This window comes from Protopterus annectens, chromosome 2.part2 (genome assembly GCF_019279795.1).
Source record: "Protopterus annectens isolate FY-2018-M chromosome 2.part2, PAN1.0, whole genome shotgun sequence".
Classification (NCBI taxonomy): Eukaryota; Metazoa; Chordata; order Ceratodontiformes; family Protopteridae; genus Protopterus; species Protopterus annectens.
The window spans coordinates 751,439,850-751,463,871 of record NC_056730.1 but is presented as its reverse complement, the minus strand read 5'-3'; the positions used below and the strand labels follow the sequence as shown (position 1 = coordinate 751,463,871).

Genomic DNA, 24,022 nt, shown 5'->3' with positions numbered 1-24,022 from the left:
GTTCTTGCTGCACCTTACTTGTCTACTCTGGTTTTATTGCCATTGCCCTTCAAGTTTCTGAGCATAGTAAACGACATGCCTTTTGGCAGAGCTTGAGCTGCCCTAGGGTGGAATTGATGGCTTCATCTGTGTGTTAGGAAAAGGTCAAGGAATAGTGTAAGGTGAAGATATCTTTATTCTGTAGCATTGCTTATGATGTTATTTATAGTGTCTGCTGATAGAATTGGTGGAAGGTTATGCACTTTATGAGGTATAGCAAATAACTAGATTTTCTGGGGTTAACAAGTAATTTATTAGTATGGGTGCAATTGCCCAGTTCTATGAAACTATGGCAATAGCAGATGTTTATGATTCAGTTAAAATTAGATTATCAGCATACATGGTTCTAGCCAAGGAGGGAAGGTCATGTGTTATATCATTAATGAATAAGGTAAAAAGTAGTCATCCAAGCACTGAACCTTGAGGCACCCCAATATTTAATGTGCCTGTCTCAGAGAATATCTGATTGAAATAAACATGAAAGGGTCTGTTTTTAAAATAATTTTGGAACCAGTTCAGAGTACAGCTTCCTAAGATTGAGTAGTAACATGTCAGAATTTAGGGTTTTAAATGTTCTTGTCATATCCACAAAGAGCCCACCAGTTAGCAAACTGACATTCCTGTTGCAGTATTTGTTGATGATAATTTTATAGAGGGCTGTCCTTGTGCCAAAGATACTACAGAATCAATGCTGAATTGCAAACAGCAACCCATATTTGTTAATATAATCAAAAGAGTTGTTTATAGAGGACTTTTTCAAAGATGTGCATTAAGGGGAGAAGGTTAGATAGTGGGTTGTATTTTAATTATTCTTCCTACAAATGTAGAAATTCACTAGTATAACTGGTTTTGCATTACTGTGTATTTAACTTTGAAGTCTGAAACTCTACAGTCTGGCAATAATAATTGACTGTAATCATCTATAATTTAGCAGGGCAAGAAAATGGAGTCATCTGGGCTATTTTGACAACACAGGGATAGGTATGGGGTATGTGGTTTGTCTGTGTGTTGTGTGTGTGTGTGTGAGTGTGTGTGTGTGTGTGTGTGTGTGTGTCCTCATTATGGCTCATTTGTCTCTGAATGTGATATTACCACATTGCAGAAACAGTGCCTTTTACTGTAACCCTGAACACGAATACTAGGGTTCTTTCTGAATCTCCAGACTTGCTCATGTTCAAAAAGCTATATCCTTTAAAGTGAGGTGATTGTTCCAAGTTACAGATTTATTCATTTATTAACTTAATTGACCAGTTTGTTCCTCAAACCATTTTAAGCCACAACCTGTGCCAGTTTCAACATACAAACACATACAAATCAGGGTAACATACTTATGTATAAAAAATAAATACTTAACATAAATAGAATACAAATACAGATAACAGAGCTAGTTACAAATCAAATTATGCTGTACAATGAAATGAATTTAACAAGCACTTTACAGGAGAGTAAGAAATAAATATTTTACAGAAGCAAGAAATAGAATACAGAAGAGTTAGTAGGCAATGTTTACCTATCAGTAAAGATTAGAATATATATGTACACATTGATAATCATCTTGGCAGATTGTTTGATGTAAGAAGTAAGGATCTTTATGATTAATTTAAGCTAGCTGCTAGACATCATACTTAGCCTGCTTCAAAACAGTAATACTCATGTTCCTTTTATAAGAGCTTGAATTAGCTGCTTTTCTGAAAGCTCTTAATTCTTGTTTGCACATTATCTGTAGTAGGGAGTTCCATGCTACAGGTGATAGCTTTGAGTAGGCAAATTGGCAATAAATATTCTAATATGGGCATTATCATCTGTAATAAAAATTGAAACAAAAACATTCCCCTCAGTCCAGTAAAAACAAAACCAACAATAAAAATGAACTGAACAGCAAAGGCAAGAAGAAGAATAAGCCAAAATGTCTTTATTCACAAATTAACTTAACTATTTCAGTAACTGCTTTGATCTTTACAAATAACATTCTGGTCACAGGACTTAATCAGACTGAGTAATCAAACTATTAAACCCCTTTTAAATGCATACAGTCTAATGACAAATTAAATGTTTGACTTTATGCAATTTTATCCTTTAAGACATTTGTAGTTGATACTAGAATTAAGACCAAAATGCCAAGAAATATTTAATAAAATGTGCCATTTATATTCCAAATAGTCAGGTTTGTCATATCTATTTCCTCCTCTAATATCATGGATCATATGACCCAGTACTGAATAAACAAACTTTTTTAAAATTCACACATTTGCTTCAGTGTCTATACAAATCATTAAAATAATTGCTGTTCTTTATTGCATGTACATGTTTATATATTTTATTTTAAGTTTTTGATTGGTCTTGCCTACATAAAAACAATCACAGATTGTGTACAAAACAATGTAAACCACATATTCTGATAAACAATAGAGAAAACCTGGCAAAGCATATGTTCTACTAGTATCTGCACAATAGGCATTGCTTCCTTCACACTCATACCTGCACATGCAACAAGTGTGGCATTTAAATATAGCCAGTTTTGCCCCCCTTCTTTTCCATTCCACTATTCCTTCTTTCAAACATGTTTGATGTTAAAATTCCTATTAACAAACTTTGGACTAGTACCTTGTCATTGCCACTTATCATTTCCCAAGTACCTTTCACTATATATTTAAAATCTCCACTGTCTTCACAATATCTTGAGCACATAATTAGAACCAAATCAGTATCCTCTTGTTTCTTAACTTCTAACTTGCTATAATGTCATCTGCAGTTTTGGCTCCTTCCTGTATTAAGTCTTTTGGATAATATCTTAGAAAAAAATGTTTATTCAATTTCTATCTATTAATTTAATTTTGCTTTTGTAGTTAATTCTCTGTTTCTAGAAACACACCAGAAACAACATTTGTTTTGTATGTAGAAGATGCATGCTTCCAAAATGCAGTAGTGGATTACAGGCACTGTTTTTAAAACTAACAGCAATACTTAAGCCATTATTCACACTGCTTTTGGAAATGTTCATGTGCAGAAAATTAGTGGATAACAAAATTCAGCCTGAAAGAGCTACACATCTTCTCACTTTTTAAACATTTATATAGCCATATCAAATCACCTCTAGACGTCCTGTAAAACGCACAGTATAACTGGTATCCCCATGCCATAGATTCTCCTAATGAAAAATCTTTGAATCTTTTCTAATTTATTTATTTGTAGTTCAGATTATATGCAAAGATCTACTCCCATATTCCACTATAGATCTTATTATGGTTTTGTATATTGTTATGGACATCACCCTAAATATAGTCTGACTAGTAGATTGAAATTTTTGAAGCTGAGACATAATTACTTCTTCAGATTCTATCCTTTTTAGCTCTTTTTCTATCCTTCTCTTTTAGCTCTTCTCTATCCTTCACACTGTCTCAGTTGATGGGACTCCTGATAATTACTTTGTGATGGCTGCTACTTCACTACATCCAGCCATTTATTGTCTGATGTCTTTCTGTCTTAATTCTAATGTATGTCCACCATCTGAAAATCCTGTTGTTTGGGCTTCTTATTGCCACCATTCAATTTTGCTGGTCTACGTTTTTTGTTGTTCCTTATAATTACACCAGAATGATTGACCATCTTTGACTGCTCATGATGAAAATGTGGAGATTTACATGTCAGTAGATTGGCTGCTGCTTTTTTAACTACTAATTCATCTGTTGAGAGATTTAGCTTATTAATTGAAACCCACCAATGAAAAATACAGTTTCATCCATTTGTATTGAGGATACTTCCTCTTTTGAACCTCTAGTTAAACCAGTATAGTCTTAAAAATCCTGTTTTAATTTACTGTCTTTTTACTTAATTTCTTTTTTAACACTTGTGACATAGGCAAACTTGCATTTATATAAAATCATGATTACTACATAGGTTCTTCATTCATAATTTTGAAATAAATTCTTTCCATCATATTAATTATCTCTGACTCTGATGTGTTTAAAGTCATTTTATCATGCATGACTTTAAAACATATCTCTTTATCACAACTTTTAATGAGCAATTTATTATCATTTGTAATGCAATTTCCTTTCTAGATTCCAGTGACAGAATGTGAGAGTATTTATATACTAATCTTAGTTATCTGATTGTGCCTTTTGTGATATTTTGTAAATGTTGCACAAAAGTGAGTTGCTGATTGAGAGTTATACCTAGGCAACTTTAGACAGTACTGCACCTTGGTAGATAGTGAAGTTTAAGGTGGGGTTTGATTTAAGTTTCTGATGTGTACCAAACAGCATAGCAGTTGCTTTTACAAGCTGCATGTTAGCGAGCCAGTTCCATAGTGAGTTCAAATCTAGCTGTAACCTTTCCTGTACTTTTTGAGATTAAGTATTTGTGTGTAGTTTGGTTATATTGTTTTATAAAGGCTAATGGGGGGAAAAAATTAACTTGGCAGAGCAGTAGCTGTACACATGGGAATTAACAAGATCATCCATTTTCCTAATATTTAATGTGAGAAACACCCCAAGTGCCAGTTTAGAGGCACATTCTATTAATATTCTATGGATTGCCCATCATAGCAAGACAATTCAATTATCATTTTTAGAGTCACTATAGTCATATCGGAAAACAAAACTAGTGGTCTTCTTCTATACAAAGATGGTTTATTCAAAATATTCCTTAATGTAACTTCGTACTGGTTATTAATATGCATTGCATTTCAGTCCTGCAACACTCAAATAAGTCTTCAAGAATCAGTTGTTAAACATTTGTTCATAAAAGTTGTGTCAGTAGATATTAATAAAAAACTCCTGCTACTTCATTGCAATTTGGGCTTTTGTTGTCCTGTTCATTGTTGTATTTGACTCTTTCCCACACATTATTCATTTGAGCAAATTTCTGAAATATCTTTAAGTACTCCATACTTGGTCCATTTAGGAATACACAAAAGAATCATAGGAATTCATTAACAAGCGTGTGCACAAAGAGCTAAGCATACAAGTTCACATGTCTTAGCCTGACAAGCAGCAGTATTCATCAGTTATGCAAGCCTCTAAGCAACCCTTCATCCTGAGCATCACCTGTTCAAGGTCAGAACACCTGCTAATGGCCACAGTGAAGTGTAGATAGGCTTGAGCATGCAGCATAAACAATAAGTTGTAAATAAGTTTGACCTCAGTAAACAAGCACGTGTAGATGGCATAATACAAGGCAAGGCAATTTAAAGTATATAAATCAAGAGGCAGGGGGAGCTTCAAGAAGAAAGTTTATTTATTTATCCAAAGACATGCATCTGGAGCATTTCTCCCTGGGCTTCTGCTGAAAACAGGCTCTGTGGAACCTAGTTGGACTTTCCTGGTCAACAAATGATAAATAAAAAAATAATAAAAATTTATCAATAGTTGAGTGTAAAAATGCCAGTAATTGTAATTATTGATCACTGTAGACGTAATCATGGCCACTCAGGGACATATCTACATGAATTAAAAAAAAATGAAATGCTGACAAGGAAATGAAAGGACATAGCTACAGTGCAACAAAGTGTTTGAATTTATACATAATATTTAGTGTTGAGATGTGAGAAAACAGTTGACAAGAAAAGCAGATATGGAAGGGAATATTGCATATACTGCAGGTAGTGCACAGTTATGGAATTTCACTGGTATTGTCATATAGCATGTGAAAGCAAACAATGGCAATAATTTGCATAGAAATGAACTGATGTTTGAACACACATGCAGGTAAAAGAATGTAACCCTTTCCTAGCCTTATATGAATGAAAGAAACAATAACGAAGTGGTAATGGCAATGCATGCACATGTCAAAATGGGGAATGTTTACATTATGGTATATTAATCATGTATATGATGGGTAATTATTACAGCTGTCAAGCAGTGGAGTGACAACCAAGCATTTCAGACAGTTTGTCTCAGGATCATTGAATGCAAATCTTCTTTACTTAATGAGTCATGGTCAATATTTCTTAATGCTTGTGCAATATTCAGTATAAATAAGAAAATATACATGCCCAAAATCTGAAAGAACATTACTTCATGTCACTCAGAAAGTTTGTTTCCAAACACCCCACACCATTGTGCATCATTAGCAAGTGTAATGTGTTGGAGTACAAACATAATTTACAGTATGTTGTATTTAGAAAGAATCACAGTGAACTGATCATATCTTGACTACAATAACTCATTAAAACATACACAAATAAAAAAGCTACTGGCATATCTTCTTTTTGTCAAAATTATAATTGATGCATACAGTTGACAGGCTCCTTTGCGCTACCATTGGCAAATATAAGTACATGCATAATTTTTTTTGAGCTCTGGAACTTAGAATGAGAATTAGCAGTGGTTTATGGTGCACCATGCCCAGCATCATGCAAATAATGAATACAGACATACAGACAGTTTTAATTCTAAGCCATTTCATAACATATGTGTGTCATGTTAACATTTTGTGTGCCATCATTTACCAATGTCATGATCATTGTTGTAAATATTCATTATCTGGATAATACAGGGGCATATACTTACACTTTCATCATATTTGCTGACTGTCCATATGTTTAAGAGCATGTTGTAGTGTTGCTTATGCAACTGTGTTTGTTTCTATCAAATCATTAAGTAGTAGAGAAACTTCATGATAACTTTCATCTACTTGTCAGACTTCATATCCTTCAAGAAATGTACGTTAATACTAAATATCTATTCCTATCACCTTCTTAGAGTATAGGAGCAATGATCAAAACCTGTGCCTAATGTTTTACAATTCGTCCCCATTAATTCTTGTTTTGGCCAGATGTCTTGTACTTATAGCTGGAAATATATGAGCAGGGGTGGATAATTGTGAACCACAGAAAGGAACAAGCAGGTTACTTCCAGTGGAAATATATATATATATATATATATATATATATATATATATGTATGTATGTATATATATATCCATCCATAACTGAACAAGGCAAAATTGTATGAGAAATAATAATGTTCATAATTTTTGACCTGGTGATGGATCTGAACACTTGCCGATCTATATCAACAGGCTATAGATATGATCAGTAGCTGATTATGCCACAAAGTACGACAAATGTCAAGTGCTAAAACACACGCATTCGAAGGGACAATGAAAACAGTATAAAGCAGGAGAGTATGTATGCAGCTACTTCATAACAGTAATGACAAAAGAAACATCCCATATGGTGTGCATGCAACCCTACAGATTGTTCATCACATGATAATAACTGTCTCCTCACAGCGCTATCAGTCTGTCCTGCCATAGTGCAGTGAGGCTAAGCACAGTAGTACAACAGGCAGCAGACTAATGCAGCTGAAGGCAAAAACTCATCAGATTTTACCATAAGATATGAACTGACAGTTACACTCAGTTATTGTTGCTACTCAGTGCCAGACATTGTGCAAATGTTGAGGACAAAGACTTATGACACACAAGTAAGGGGAAGATAGGAAAAGAGATTCAAATTTAGTTTATGTGCCATTTCTGGCCATCTTTGTGGTGTGTAGGTTTTGACATTATATTAATTCTGTCATGCTGTGTACAATAAATTGTTTCAAAAAGGGAACAAGTAGGGGATGGTTAGAAGAACCATGATTAATACATAAGCAGGATAATGGTGGGTTAATTTTATATATATATATATATATATATATATATATATATATATATATATATATATATATATATATATATATGGATCCCTCATATGATAGAAACCTCATCTGACTGAAACTCATTTGACTGAATGAATGAATACTGTACCCTTCTTTATATCTATAACATTTCATACAGTGTCTGAGGCCTTTGTAAAATTTGTACATAGTTTTATCATAATTTGTTGTTTAAATGATTGTTACTGAAAGATCAATAAAAAAACTTTGGAGTAAAAAAAAAAAAGACTGAAACCCATAATACTGAAATTCAAAATACTAAATTTTAAACTGGACTATAAAAAAAGCAAACTAGGTGGGGGTTTACACCCCCACACCCCCCAATGTGGGGGGCTGTGCCCCCCCACCCCCCTAACTATATATACTAACTTCAGGATTGTACTACAGTGCGGAAAAGGGCATAGTAGTAGCAGCATGTAGATTACTGTAAGGTATGCGAAAGGTATATGCCATTTTCTCCACTGCAGTGCAATCCTGGAGTTAGTATATATAGTTAGGGGGGGGGGCATAGTCCACCACCTGGTCTGGTTTTATTTGGTTCAGTTTACAATTTAGTATGTTGAAATTCAAATCCAAAAAATAGCGTTGATACAACCAAGAATCAGTCAATAGCAAAATGCTATTGTCCAGATACTCTAGTAGAAAGCACAAGCCCATTAACACATCCGATTAAGCGCTTTCATCCACTGCAATGTGGACTTCTTCAGAAAGTGCTTAATCGGATGTGTTAATGAAGCTTTGCTTTTTATTCTATTTTTATTAAACTGGTAGCATTATAGTTTGCTGGGCTTGTGCTTTCTACTAGAGTATCCGGACAATAGCGTTTTGCTGTTGACTGATTCTATGTTGAAATTCAGTATTATGGGTTTCAGTCTTATGAGTTTCAGTCAAGTGACTTTTCAGTCTTTTGAAATTTCAGTCTTATGGTATCAGTCAAATGCATTTCAGTCAAATGAGGTTTCTATCATATGATAGGGATCGATATATATATATATATATATATATATATATAGAGAGAGAGAGAGAGAGACAACATTTCTAGACATAATATTAATAAGAAAAAGCATTATACAGTGTTGACAGACATTCAAACCCTTGACATTATCTAGAAGCAGTCTACAGACCTAATTACCTGAGCAGACCACAAAGGAAGACCTTCTTCACATATTAAAAATCATACATTTGAAGGGATAGTGACAAAATACTGGAGCAAGGGAGAATGTAGGCATCAGGCTTCATCACAATAATGACAATTGTAACACAAATATTGACAGTTTGTTTGATGGGCCATCTCTGGCCATATGTGTGGTGTGTGATTTTATTTTTAACCAGATTAAATGTGTGAAAAGGGTTTGTCAGGACAGTGGTGCAAATGAGGGGAAAGCAGAGGGTAAGACACAGGGGGGAGAAGAACAGAGGAATGCCAAGGGTGGTGGTGGGAGAGCACCATATCTGTCCACCTCTTCACAAAATAACTTTGCACTTGCACAAATATTTTAATGAATTTGAATAGTTACCACATCAGGGGTGGGTAACAATAACTTAATAAATGTTGTCCCAAACTATGAGACTTCATCAGAACTATACTACAAAACATACTTAACGTAAGTAATGATACAAGTGAATCTTAAACAAAACCATCCCAATGAATATGTATGTATGTATGCATGTAATATATTTAATTCTACAAACAATAAAAGTTTGAAATCACAATTCATCAATTTAACCATGACTAATATAAAATATGGTAGTATGAAAATATGTATGCTGTAACAAACAACACAATTGTTGTTGAACTGAATGCCATATAGTAGAAAAATAAAAGAACACAGAACAACTATAATTAAAATGCTAGTAAAGGTAAGAAAGTAATTATGTAAAAGCCACTCAAATACAATTATATAGCCACCAAACCAAGTACATGTTAACCTAAAAGGTGAAAATCCCAGGCTGCCAAGCCTATAAAAAGTAAATAAATCGCTACAATCCTTGAACCAAGAAATCGATACCATAGTTTAAAGTTTGGCAGCTTACATATAAAGTACTGTTGCAATTGAAATATAACCATTTAAAGTGGATTTGGGGCATGAAGCCTAAATTGCCATAATGATTCTTTCTATTCTAACATGTCTTATTACAGTCCACCTCTAGAGTCAAGGGGAACATTTTCTAAAATCGCAAATAAAAAATATTTTAATGTTTACATATTATCAAATGTTTATACAAAGCATTTTTAATATTAATTTTGGTGATATGGCAATGCTCATAATACCTCCTATGTAAACCCCTTTCTGCCTTACCCACATATAAACTATGTCAGGTGAAACAAATTGCCAGATGTACCAAACCTTTTCTCTGGCAGTTACCGTGCTGAAAATTAACAGTGCATTTACCACATGAATTCTTTAACTGTATAGTCTTCTGTAAAAATGTGTAGACATTGGCTACAGTGTCTAGACTTTTTGGTACCTATTCCATGTTTTTGTGTTGACAACTACATGACTCTTTTCCAACACAGTTTTTATGTTGTGTGCAATTTTAAAGATAAAGCACAGGGTCTCTCCAATCAAAGAGGTGGAGGAATCACAGGCTTTTAAAATGTTCCAATGTTTCTTAAATACATTTATAACATTCCTTGCTCCCTGTATTATATACAAAAGCTCTCTCAAATGGATTCACAGTCTCAGGGAAGGTAAATGTCCCTGCCAGTTTCTGTGGGTAACTCCGCTCCAAGCAGATGTTTGAAATTTAAAGACCTTCCCACCTTTATCTTTGTTATAAATATCAGAGACCAATTTTTTGGGTAACCTCTGTCCAAAAAACATTTGCATCAACTTAAATCATTCCTGGTTAAATGCATCATTATCAGAAAACAACTTTCTTAACCTAATAAATTGCCCTTTAATTAGTCCACTCTTCAATTTAATTGGATGAAAAAAATTAAAGTGTAAATTAACTATTAAGGTGGGTTTTCTGAAAATACTACATGCATATTGCCCATTCTTTTTTTAAATACTTAGATCTAAATAAGTTGTTTTCTCTAAATAAAAAGTATAACTAAATTTTAAACAAAACTTCTGCTGTTGATGTAATCAACAAATTCTCCCAAGATATCACTTGTGCCAGTCCAAAGACTAAATATATCACAAAGGTGTCTTAAGTATCATGTACAATATTTATAATATTCAAATTTAAAAATGTATTTCATCTCCCAGGAGACATAATGACATTTGTGAAAATTAGAACATAAGCTGCACCCATTGCAACTCCCTTAATCTGTTTCACTGTCTCTCCACCTCAAAATAAATAAAGTTGCTGTTCAAAGTTAATTGTGAAAATTCCATGATTATTTGAATATCTTTTCCACTTAAAAAATCAAGACTCAAAAAGGTCTTGTTAAAGAGGTTTAAGCCTTCTTTTTGAAGAATACAGGTAAACAGATCTAACACATCAATTGTTAACAAACCTAGCTTCATAATAAACATCTTGTTTTAGTCTGCTCAAGAAGTCCCCAGAATCTTTGAACGGGTGTGGGACTTCACTGAAAACTGGTTTCAAAAATCTCTCCATGTATTTTAGAAGAGGCTAAGACTTGGATTCCTGGCCAATGGCAATAGATCTAAATGGAGGGTTTTCTATGTTTTTGAGAATTTTTGGAATCTCAAACATAGCAGGAATCCCGAGGTGGTGACTGGATTGAAAATTATATATATATATTTGTGTCAGTCTGACTCTGTGGACCACTTAATATTGCTATATGGCCATTTGGACCAAATGAAGTATGTCAGACACACACACACACACATAGGCAAAGTGGTGAGCTATGCATGGGGCACACATTTTTGGGGAAAGGTGCCCATTTCATTTTTTGCTTTGTTTTTTTTTTTTTTTTGTTATTGTAGAGAGAGGAATACTGGGCAAGGTGGTTAAGAAGAAGAGGGTTAGGTAGGTATGGTAAGTTAGGTAGCATGTGCAGGCATACAGGACATACAAGCCAGACAGAGATGGTGATGGACAAAAAAGGCTGGGGACATCATGATTTGGGATAGTTAATGGGCATCGGAGACACATCCATGTCCAGTATGAGTACAGTAAAAAATCTAGTTATCATGCTCAGGGGGATCATTACTGTCTCCTGTCACAGACACCTGAGGCAGTGCTGGATGAGACATCAGCTTGGTAGGACTTTCCCAATTTCACCAATATGGGCACCAAGGCGCCACTCCATAATGTCCTACACCAACCCTGGCAGCTCCTGATGGCTGACAAAATTGTCACCTCTACTACTAGTACTCAGTGTGTAACACTGCACCAGCCTCCAGAGCAGTGACACCTGGCACAGTTGGAGCAGGTAGTGCAGGAGTTGTGGAGGCAACAGTGACAGTTTGGTCTGAGCCCAATGGTCAGTCTAGTTCCCCATACTGATGGTCATTTTTGTTTCAGCAGGGATTATGATGCTAAAACAAATAAAAAAAAACAGACAGAGCTAGGGTGGAGATGTCATATTAATAGTTCAAAATATATCCAAATATACACATACATATGGTCATGTTTGGCACATCCATATGTGGATGTGAAGTCATTTTATATATCATAAAACACATCAATCTCATTGTTTTTGTAGACATTAGGCAAACAGTTGACTATTGCATATATGATATATGCATTCCAATTTAAGAAATCAAGTTTACAAAGATGGAAAGTGAAATGTTAATTAATGATTGCAAAGCATACATTTTATATATTATTCTGTAATAAAAGATTGTTGCTGCTGCTATATGTAATATATGCCTACTCAGTTGTGTATATCTCGAGCTCATATGGATAGATTCCGCAAGATTTGATAAAGTTAAATACATTTCTGATCTATTATGAATTTGCTAGCATTCATACCAGAGCCATACTTACCATGTGCCTCTCTGAGATGTACCAATCATTCTTGATAAGCTTCTCTATTGCAATCTATCTCTTCAGAAGGTATACAGAACAGAAAACTGGAAAAAAAGAACATAATGAAATATTGCCATGACAATCCATAGACTTGCTCTGATAGTTCACTATACTTACACAACCTGGGGGTGTTAGTTTAAAATTCTGCCTCCCATCAGCTCAGACAGCCCTGCTTGCACCTTTTCATGTCACTCAAATGGTGATGACATTGTTCACCAGTGAATGAAAGCCAGTTTCACTGGTGACTGCCTTGACCAAGCTATTCCAAGCCAAAACCTTGTAATGAGACCCAATCATGGCCTCTTCCTGACACCACCTTTTGTCTCTAAATGGAACACCACCCTCTTCATTGCCAGCCATGTCTTTACAAGGATATCTGGAAACATGGCAGGGAGTTGGAACCCAACTCACATGTACCAGCCTGTATGCAATGATAGACCACTTAACAAATGTAGTGTGTGTGTGTGTGTGTGTGTGTGTGTGTGTGTGTGTGTGTGTGTGTGTGTGTGTGTGTGTGTGTGTGTGTGTGTGTGTGTGTGTGTGTGTGTGTGTGTGTGTGTGTGTGTGTGTGTGTGTGTGTGTGTGTGTGTGTGTGTGTGCACGTGTATGTATGTGTGTATAAATTAATAGAAGCACATTAATGGCTCTGCTGATTTATCCAAGAAGTGCCCTTCTAAAAGTGAAATGTTGATGGTAAGGATCACTAATTCCACTGGAAAGTCAAAATATATACATTTGTACCCAGCAACAATGCTATTACCCTGAAGCATTCATTATTTTAACAGTATTTGCTACATGATAATCATGCTTCATGTCATGCAGTGTATTGTGGAAGGGGCCACACAGGCTATTACATAAAATCATGTTGTACACGGCATATGCAACTAAAATTTACACTTGTGTTAAGGAAATTAATTTATGTAGTAAGTACTTGTTCAGACATATTTACATTGTTTTTGATAAGGGATCCATATCTCACAATTCATCCTGTTGCTGATTTCATTTCCTCACTGGCATATTTGTTAATCATACACATAAAATGTGCTAGAACTATAAATGACAGCCAGAAGACTAAGAGACACACATCAAAGTTATTTTGTTTATCATCCGTTAAACATACTTCTTTTGTCATAACCCAAACATTGAAAATTACAATTGTACTTCAAGTTCCAGGACACAAAAAATTGTTTAACTATGAATACTAACTTCAAAATATCCAAAGCTGGAATCAAACTTTGCATTATTGGTACTGCTAATCATATCTTACTGCATTAACATGTTGAGTCACAGAGAAAGTTACATAACAGGTGTCCTTTTGGAAATCAGAACTGTCCAGATTGCTGACTGATGAGCAATGGCACCAGTCTTACTTGTGTTACTGATGGTATTTCAAATTAAATTTTTGAGTTTTTGTCTTGGGAATTGAATTGTCATCCACTGACAGTCCCCAGTGCATAATGCCAAGCATCTTGCAAAGGGTGAATATAAACAGAAATTTAAAAATAACTGTGATGATTTCTCAACTCTTTAGTCTTATAACATTACAATATGGACATTAAGGATCCCTACCCTCATATAGACATCACCCTCTCTAGAACTGAACTGTGAAACCATGACATTATCATAAAATATTGACAAGATGAACAGTGTTTGCCACATCAATTTAAAAATTATGACGTAGAGATAGTAGAGCACATATACTTAGCTTTGTAATTCAAAAATTGTACATTTAATGACCAATATACCCATGTTCTCACATTTGTCCTTTGTCCTTTCACAATAGAACTCTGAATGTGATAATTGCACAAGTTATGTTACTGAAGTGTGCCACAGTGCAAACTAATGTATGCAATACAAGACTGTGATATTCCCTTTTGCTTGTGAGCATTATTCTCTTTTGATGTATTTGTAACATGACTGCATTATCATTTGAATTTATTTCAACGTATCTGTTGGTATGTTTAGGCTGTATACACTTGATATGACTTATTGACACTTTTTAGTCAGAAGCACAGTTACCTCTTACATTTTCATAAAGGTGGTATAAAGGTTACATTCTAAGTCAGTTGGTCAACATAATCACAAACTTTGCTGTTGGTCTATTCTCCCTGACACACTCTATAAGTGTACGTCAAAGTAGCAGAAGTGTTAAACACTTAATTACGTTCCAGCTTCATTTTATACCTACTGTCTTTTAATGTCATTACCTATTTCAGCTTTATATAATTTGTTATCACTGTGAAATGTTTTTAAGCCATGTATAATATGAAAAACTGTGAAACCTTATTGTTTTTCCTCTGTGAAGACAACACTTTACTGTCTCAGTACCATACTCTGTAAAATTCATTGTCTCTGAAGGGGCTGTGTGAGCTGTCTGTCTGCCTCTTCATTTGTTATGTATATATGTGTAACTGGAGCTTTTATCCATGGGCCTCCACTGAAAATGGACTATCCCAGTCAACAAATGTAAAATATATCAAGTAATTAATTAATTAATTAATTAATTAATTAATTAATTAATTACTCATACATACCTCCTAATGAGTCACAGTTGCAAGCCCTTAGCTGGCCATATTTTTAAATACTCACTTTTGTATTGTTATGGTGTGTGCATGGCATCTTGCAGGTCCTCACACCATGTTTACCTGCTCAGCATACTGAGTCATTCAGGAATGATAATGAGATGACAGCAGATTTACATATTCCAGGTATCCAGGGGAGTTAATATATATGATATAAACTAAAGCACTTCCATTGTAGTAAGAAAGACTACCTGGGTTCACCAACTGCTTCATAATTTAAGATGATGTTGTTTGGCTGAGTCAAAGTACAGAAATTGCATTCTGTTTGAAGAACTTTATTACAATTCCTGTCAAGGTATGTTACACTCTTTACAAATACCGCTTACATTTATGATTTTAGTATGTTTTTTCTAGAAAACGGAAAGTGGTGTCTGTACTTTGCCTATTTGTGTTGATATAGAAGGTATAACACTTGCTATTGCAATTATCCTCTACTAATGTTACATGGGTTTATGGTAACATTTCACTGAGGCTGTGAACACATTTTTAAATTAAGAGAAGTATCAATATTAACATGATTTTTTCAGAAAATGTTCTGTGGTAAGTTTGTTGTATGTCTGACATAAACAATTCTATTCCATTAGAAGGGCTGTCTTCTTGCCATTTATGGTTTGCAGGTTGGAGGAAATATTTTATTTGTAGGAAGTCTTTGATTTTTATTACTTAACTGAGTGCTGCTACACTTTGCAATGTTCTTTTGGTAAGGAAGGTATAACAGTTGCTATTGAAATGATCATTGACTTGTATTCCATATAAAAGTTGCGTTCTCGCTGTGTCCTTAGGATTGTTAACAGACTTCTGAATACAGAATATTTTAAGTGCCATATTATACACTTGTTTCATTGCTAATGTGTTCTATATTCCAGACATTAACAAAATTCTTTCCACTTTTTCATTTGTGTTATTGCTTGGGGGGGGGGTTAAAGTTATGTGTTAGATGTTTGTATTTGTATAGATCGTATATTTACATTTTTTTTTAAAGATGATGCCTGCATAAATGCATTTTTCTTTTCTGCCCAATGTAGATCATCTTGTAAGCACACAGCCCCTGTTCACTTTTCTGATACTCTTTTTTTACTTCAATGCAGGGATGTAACATCTAAAAAATCTGGGCCAAGTAAACCTGCATTTTCAGATGCTGAGAATGGGGTTATAGTGCAGGTTCTCTGTCAATATGGTTCATACATCTTAATGAAAACCATAGCTGACAAGCCTTTCTATGATCATCACTAGTGGAAGGTGATTGGTGATGTGCATGCTGTGAGTGGCCATGGCTGTGATTACCAGGCTATCAGACATTGCACCAGTAACATGATTACCAAGGGAAAAAAAGAGCCAGTGCTGTTGCAGTGGAACAGAGAGCTAATGGAGTGGTCCTACTACTGAACCACCTCTCACTGAGAAGGAGATGCTCCCTGTTGACTGTAAGGGATCCAGGCAGTCCAGAGGAGTTACTCAGTGTTGCGATGGATGTGGGTGAAAAGGTGGAAGATAACCAAAGGCTCTCTACTGCTGATCCTCCAGGTATCACATTCAAATAGATAGATTAAAAAATGATTTCAAGATTTATAAATAGTTGTCTTTCATGTGTTATCTTCTGTTTAATGCTTATCATCATTTTCCATCTCCATTTTGTCTGCCTAGGCACATCTGATATTGAGGTTCCATGACCACCTACAAATGTTATCGGCACAACTTTTTTGCATCTTCATTTATATATTAATCTTTAAATCTATCTTGCTAGAATTTTTACTTGCACTTGCATCTATTATTGATTTACTCAGGTCAATGTAGCATATGTCTGATCATTTTTTTTTTGTATTTCTCTTTTTTTTTAGGTTTTATTGCTATAATCATAGGTGAGCCTGCAACCAGCATGCTGGAGCTTCTACCACTTGATGTCAGAATATTGGTAGCTTCTAATGATGATGGATTTGATGAAGAGGGTCAGTGTGGGTTCCAGAGGGTATGTCTGACAATGAGGCTGTGGCTTTTGTATCCCATCCTCACAGTCTGAACACACTCAGTATGCCTACACATAACCATGATATGGAGCCCTCTGAGATAGGACAGGTTGAGGGTGACATGTATGATCAGGGTAGAGTGGTTACCTCAGTTGCCGGGCTTTTGAAATTTTCCCCTAGCATCATAAGGGTAAAGCATAGGGGTGTTGGTAGAGGTGCTCAGAGTAGGCACATTTTCTGCCTTCCCCCTGATGTTGAAGTGCATCAGTAGGTGTCAGGTAATGTATTTGTAGGTCATCATGGAGGCACAACAAAAGTTCCAACAGGGCCTCAGAAGACATAGAGAACTGCATGTCATGCAGTCTGATGTGTGAGACTGCCTGAATCATGTGTGTGAGTTATTAGACCAGATGAATGACACACTGGATTGTGTAGTGTCTGTTGTGGAATTAATGCTGTGGGGGTGAGCATCCACATGGTCAAAGAGACGCAACATTATCAGATGTTAGGTTACATGGCCATGCCAGTTCCCTCTCTTGTAGTGTTACTACTTTCACTGTTCATTGGTAATTGAGTTGTCACCACCCAGATGTGGTAGACCATGTGGTCATAGTCTTGGACATAGTCATGATGAGAGCTCATCCAGCAGACAACATTCACTTTCAGGTAGCACCCCACCATCTAGCTATGGTCGTGGAACTAGCAGTGCAACTCCTTGTCAAGGTAATTCACGTGGTTAGGGACAGTGACACTAAAATTAATCCTCTACTATACATGGCTCACACTTGTCCTGGAGCCGCTAGCACAATTGCTTTGACTGCGTTCCTGCAGACCCACACTGAGTACACCTCATCTTCTCCGTGTCACCTCACACATGTATATAACTCTTTAATATTTGACTTTTTCCCATCTGGTGCTCCTGGTCTTGACAATGCATATTTGTTCCTACCATGATTTCTTGCTCACACGTATACACACACACACACACACACACACACACACACACACACACACACACACACACACACACACACTTCTTTTCTGTCAGGCTTGTCCTCCTGTAACCCCCACACTGTGCAAGTGATGATATATGTGCCTTGTCCTTAGCACATGACTTTGGTTGCCAACATCTGTTGCACAGAGTAGACAGCTAATGCTTGCTTAGTCAGATGTCTGCTTTCATCAAAAGTATTGTACGAACTGCATTTTTTTTTTTGCTCTGCTTCTGCAGAGTGTTATTTAGGTTGTGCTCTTAATTGTAGTTCTAATTATGTTATTAGTACTACTGTGCTTTTAATTATGATTTACTGTTTGTTCAGCACCTTGTGCAGATGATGCTGAGATCACCCTGGTCACTGTCAGGGTGTCTAACGTGGACATCCTTTTATGCGTAACATGCAGAAGTGTTCAGACCAAGCATATGTGTTTGGCCTATATTTATTTGTTTGTTATATTCTGTTGGATGGCATATTCCTAGTTTGTGTCTTATGTCGTTATGCTATATTTTCTATTTATTAGGGCTGCATGAGTATGCTTAAGTATGTACCTATGTGGATGATGGTGGAATTTAAGTTAACATTGTGGGGGTTGGTTTGATATGGGACTGCTTTGATGCACAGGTTGTATACATGCACTGTGAAAAGCCATTTTATATAACTTAATATCTTGCTTGTTTTTTTATATTTTAAGTTGCATATATCACTCAAGAGTTACTGCTGACATTCCTGTACAGCTAAGCAATGTTTTATCTTAGTGAAAGACAATACTTGCATATGACTGTAATCATTTATCTCTTATTTACAGGTTCATAACTTACATTGGTTAATGCTGCTGATACAAGTTCGTTCTTCTAGGGCTGACTCTGTCTGATGCTCACAGAACACAGCCATTACATGGGCAAGTAAAGGTTGAAAATGTTGCATGAATCACTGTTACTGATTGTATGTGCTTAGCTTCTTAAGCTTTTATTTAGGTTATGAGTGTGTGCTTTATTCCCTGCCTCTTCGCCAGGGTCATAGCATATTGGGTACACATCTGTCTGCCAGGATCACCTCCAGCTGTTTATTCATCTGACTCCTCATTTGTGCCTGGTTGCCCTGCTGGCCCTGCTTGTGATTCTGATAACTGCAGCCATTGGCTTTGCTTTCTCTGTTGCAACTGTTTCCTAACAATAATATTATGTAACATGGCACAGATTGTCAGTATTTTGACAGATATGGTTGGGCCATACTGCAGAGCACCTCCAGATATATCTAAACATCAGAAACATGACTTGAGCAATTGAAAAACACACTGTAATATTCTGTGTTTGAGTGTGTGCATGGTTGTAATCTTGCTCTGTGGGGTTGGGTGGGTTTCCAGTGCATAACCTGCATACCCCATTAGATGTCCTTGTGGGAAGTCATCCCTAGAAAACTTTAGATACAGGTCACAGGTCTGTTTATGGGAGGGTCATTGAAACTATTAGGGTTACATTACAGACCACCTGACAGTTGACAGAATGACAGTCTTTTCTGTTGATGTACCTCTTTCCCTATTCACAAGGTGGGGCATTTATTTTGATGTGTATGTAGCCTATAGCCCCCAGAACATCAGAGAAATGCGCCATAGCATAGAAATGTTGTATGATGGTAGTTCCATCCCCTGGGATACGTAGAAACCAGATATGGTCCCTTATATGTTGTAGCATTGCATTGAGACTTTGATGTAATATTCTAGAGGTTGAGGCCTGTGACACCCCTAATATGTCCACTGTGGGTCTTTGAAATGTGCTTGTAGCTAGTATATGTAATGTTACACATATTTTGGTTTCCACTAGGATAGGTTCTCCATGATTTCCTGGGGGCGTCACGTGAGGGCGGCAGAATGTCTATTTGCTGTAAGGTATTCCTGTCCATCCTGTATTGCTCCATTATTTCTTTGTCATGAGGTCAATGATAGTTCAAAAGTGATGTAAGCATTCTTCACCTTCCAGGTCAAGCTCTGGCAGCACCAGCATCTTGTATTAATGCCTGTTGCATATACAAATTAATGATACAAAGAAAAAATGCTAGGAGTTGCTACTGCTAGTGTTTTTGTGGCTGTGTTCCAAAGAGTATTGGAACTGAGGCCAAAAGCAAGACTGGCATGTAGGCATGGGTTTTGAACATTTTTGAATTGCTCCATTATGTTGATTTCCTTCATTGGCAATTAATTCACCACTTTTTTCCTCATTAGTATATTTTGCCACTTACCATTGTTTTACAGCCAGGTGCAAATCATAGAGCTGTTTAATGAATACCAGAGTGCTTGTCACGCACACAAGATTACAGCAAAGTGTAGGCATTCATTAATCCTGGCCAATGTTCCTGTTTCTTGATAAAGAAAATATATTCATGATTTCATTATCCAAGTATTTTCTGTTTCATGACTTGCAATATGGTCATGGAAGAGGTGTGATCAAAATGACTTCAAGATCTAACAAACACAATTCCTATTTAATATTTCTGTGTATACTAGATAATCCAAAAAAACAAAAAGCCAGCACCAAGGTGTATAAAGTGTAACTTTATTGTAGTTATCACATACAGACAGACCAGTTTCGGCATAAATTTCAAGCCTTCCTCAGTGTAACCATAATTGAAAATCACCACTCCTTATATACACACCCATCTATCAAAAAAGAAAACTCATTGGCTGCTCACAATGCTTCATTTAACCCAGGAGAAATTAAAGCACCTAGCTTAATGATCCATCTTTTCTCTTTACTATTAAGTATATTGTGCCAGCCAGTTTTATTTGTTCTATCCCCTTTAATGATATCAATGACAGTGAATCTAAAAGATGCTGAGGGGTGATTAACCACATGTTTGTATAATGCATTTGTATGCTTTTTTAATTTCATGTCACTTAAATGCTGACTGATCCTAAATTTCACTGGCCTGGACCTTTGACCCACATAAAAGGCTGAGCATGGACAAGTGGCTAAGTATATAACCCAGTAAGATGAACAATTGGCAAAAAAATTGATATCATAAACCTTACTGGTATTGCGGCTGCTAAACATTTTAGTCTGAGTCTGTTGCAATGTACACAATGGCCACAACTATAACATCCCTGAAGTATATCACCCATAAAAGTGGACTATGTGGTTGGAGCAAGCACCCGGCCTCCCACCTTATAATGATTAAAGTGGGATGTCAACGTCCTTCCCCTCCTAAACCCAAATCAACATTTGTCATCAATCAAAGCCCTAATTTTTTCATCTGCCTGTAAAATGTTCCAATTTTGTTGTACCACATCACAGAAAATGCCTGTGTTACACCCATATGTAGTAATCAATCTAATATGGTCTAACTTGTTGGATTTATGTTTATATTGTAACAATTCCTGTCTTGGCATACCACTGACCTCCCTGCATGCCATGGTAATCACTCCAGGTTTATACCCACGTTCCTTAAATCTCCTGACCATATCTGTTTTGTGATGGTCATATTTGTCACTACCAGAACAAATGCATTTAATTCTCATAAATTGAGATTTTGGTATATTGTGAATGACATGTGGTGGATGGTAGCTTGATGCATGTAGGAGGGAATTATATTCAGGAAATTTGTGGAAAACCTGTGTATCCAAAGTTCCATCCACATTTTTGGTAACTAAAACATCCAAAACGTGATTTGGTTTAGATCATGTGTACAGGTGAATTCAATCCCCCATTTATTTCCATTCAGGTATTCCACAAATTCCTGTAGATATTTCAAATCACCATTCCAAATGAGCCAGCAGTCATCCAAATAGTGTCGCCAGATATCCATTTCTGGCAAAAACAAATTATGTGAGGGGTCATATATGATATGTTTTTCTACATATGCCATGAATAAGTCAGCATAAATGGGGGCAAAAGATGCCCCCTTAGCCGTTCCCCTGGTTTGCCAGATGCATTTGTCCTGGTAGTAAAAAACATTTTTGGTCAAAACATGTTCCGTCATCACTAGTAATAACGTATTAAAACCTGGAGGATATAATTCAGCAACACCCAACCAATACTCTACGGCCAAAAGGCTAGCCCAATGTGGGATGTTGGTGTATAGGAAGGCCACATCCAGCGTACAGAAAAAACAATGGGGTTCAAACTGAGCATCTGATAGTATTTGTAGAAATTCAGTAGTATCCCATATTCTAGATCTCACCAGGGGCAAGAGAGGTTTTAAGTATTGTGTTAGGAAAACCGGTAGAGGTTCTGTTAATGATCCCCTACCCAAAACAATCGGTCTTCCCGGAGGGTTAGTTAATGATTTGTGGATTTTAGGTAGGAAATATATATATAGTGCCTTTTAGGATTAGTTACAGTAAGATGTTTGGCAGTGTTATTAGATATGATCCCTTCATCCACAGCCAACTTAAGGAAGTCATCAGTCTGATGTTTAAATGTACTGGTGGGGTCCAATGGCATTACCATATAAAACAAGCAATTATCAAGTTGTCTTAAGACTTCATTATTATAAGTGTTAAAATCCATAACCACAATAGCCCCCCCCCCCTTTGTCTGCCAGTGCAATAACAATATTTGTGTTGGATCTAAGTTCCATCAGTCCCCTTTGTTGGATATTTGAGAGATTGTGTGGTTTGATCCGGGTTTCCCCATGGTATATGTGTCGATCTTTGAGGACATTATGTAAAAATAATTGTACCACAGGATGCATAGGTGGCACAAAATTCGATCTCTGAAAATAAAAAGCATGGTCAGTAATACAAGTATTATCATTTTCATCAAAAAATTGTTTCAAGTTTAATGTTCTCCCAAAGGAGTATAAATCCGACACAAAATCATTTTCTGCCACAAAAAAATCTGATACAAAAGTTAAACCTTTATTAAGTAAGTCCAATTGTTCAGGAGTGAGAGGTTGAGAGGAGATGTTGAGGACATTATTAGACCCTACTTGTTGCTCATGATTTGGAGTAGTCTCCACATTTGTTATGTTTCTTGTGTTTGCGTCCACCCCTGTGTTTAGGTTTCCTAAAGGGAAATCCATGCTGGTATGGATTTGTTTTGGTGTGGGTGAGGTTATACCTGGTGCCATCTCAGACTCCTCCCCTGATGTACCCATAGATGAAAAACTAGTTCCTTAATATTGGCCTTGGGCATTTCCTTTTGTTGGACTTAGGGCCAACATTGGAAAATTTGACACTTTTAAATGGGACAAATGGTCTCCCCTTATCATAGTCCATAAGGTCCCTGTTGAATTTGTGCACCTTACATGCACTGCTGTACTTGCAGGGGATCATTCTGGACTATGTATACTAGATAAACCGTATATTATTTACAGTTGGTTACTGAAATGGATATGTCACAATGCATGATGTAAAGTCCACAAATATCTGTAAGATTTTAACTGCTTATACTAATTATTTTTAGGATCAGAACCATTTTTGCCCCTCATATCATGTGTTTATGTTAGCAAATGTTTTCTAGATTCAGATCCAAAAGCTGAGTGGCAAAGGGAAGCAACAAAGAAGTCCAGATTGGACTTACATAATCAAGACTGCTAAACATATTTTCAATAAACACAATGCTTCTATTGGGAGCACTGACCACTGTACAAATAATATTTTGTTTCTAGACTAGTTCAGTTTTTACAGTATGTAATTTTATAAGGTACAAAGCCATCCCCATCCAAAGTGATTGGTATGTATGAAAGTCAATTCAAATCTACTTTTTTTTACCAGCAAGAAACATTTCATGTTTTGACAATGACTTAATAGAGTGTAAAGCATTGAGTTCAGTACAAAAAAAGAAGTTGAACTTATCCCTTTGGCCATTTCTGGAAGAAATATTTGG

The 24,022-nt window shown here is 36.0% G+C and overlaps 1 long non-coding RNA gene across 2 annotated transcripts in view; it reads right to left on the bottom strand.

Moving 5' to 3' along the window:
* Nucleotides 1-24,022, bottom strand: part of LOC122795801 — a 123,760-nt gene that overhangs the window by 20,640 nt on the left and 79,098 nt on the right. The window contains exons 3-4 of one of the 2 annotated variants that reach the window (XR_006363858.1): nucleotides 12,615-12,700; nucleotides 1,931-5,361 (exon numbers count right to left, since the gene is read on the bottom strand). This is a non-coding gene — a long non-coding RNA (uncharacterized LOC122795801). Of the gene's footprint in view, nucleotides 1-1,930; nucleotides 5,362-12,614; nucleotides 12,701-24,022 lie in introns of those variants that run through there. The other variant, XR_006363860.1, reaches the window with a different exon arrangement.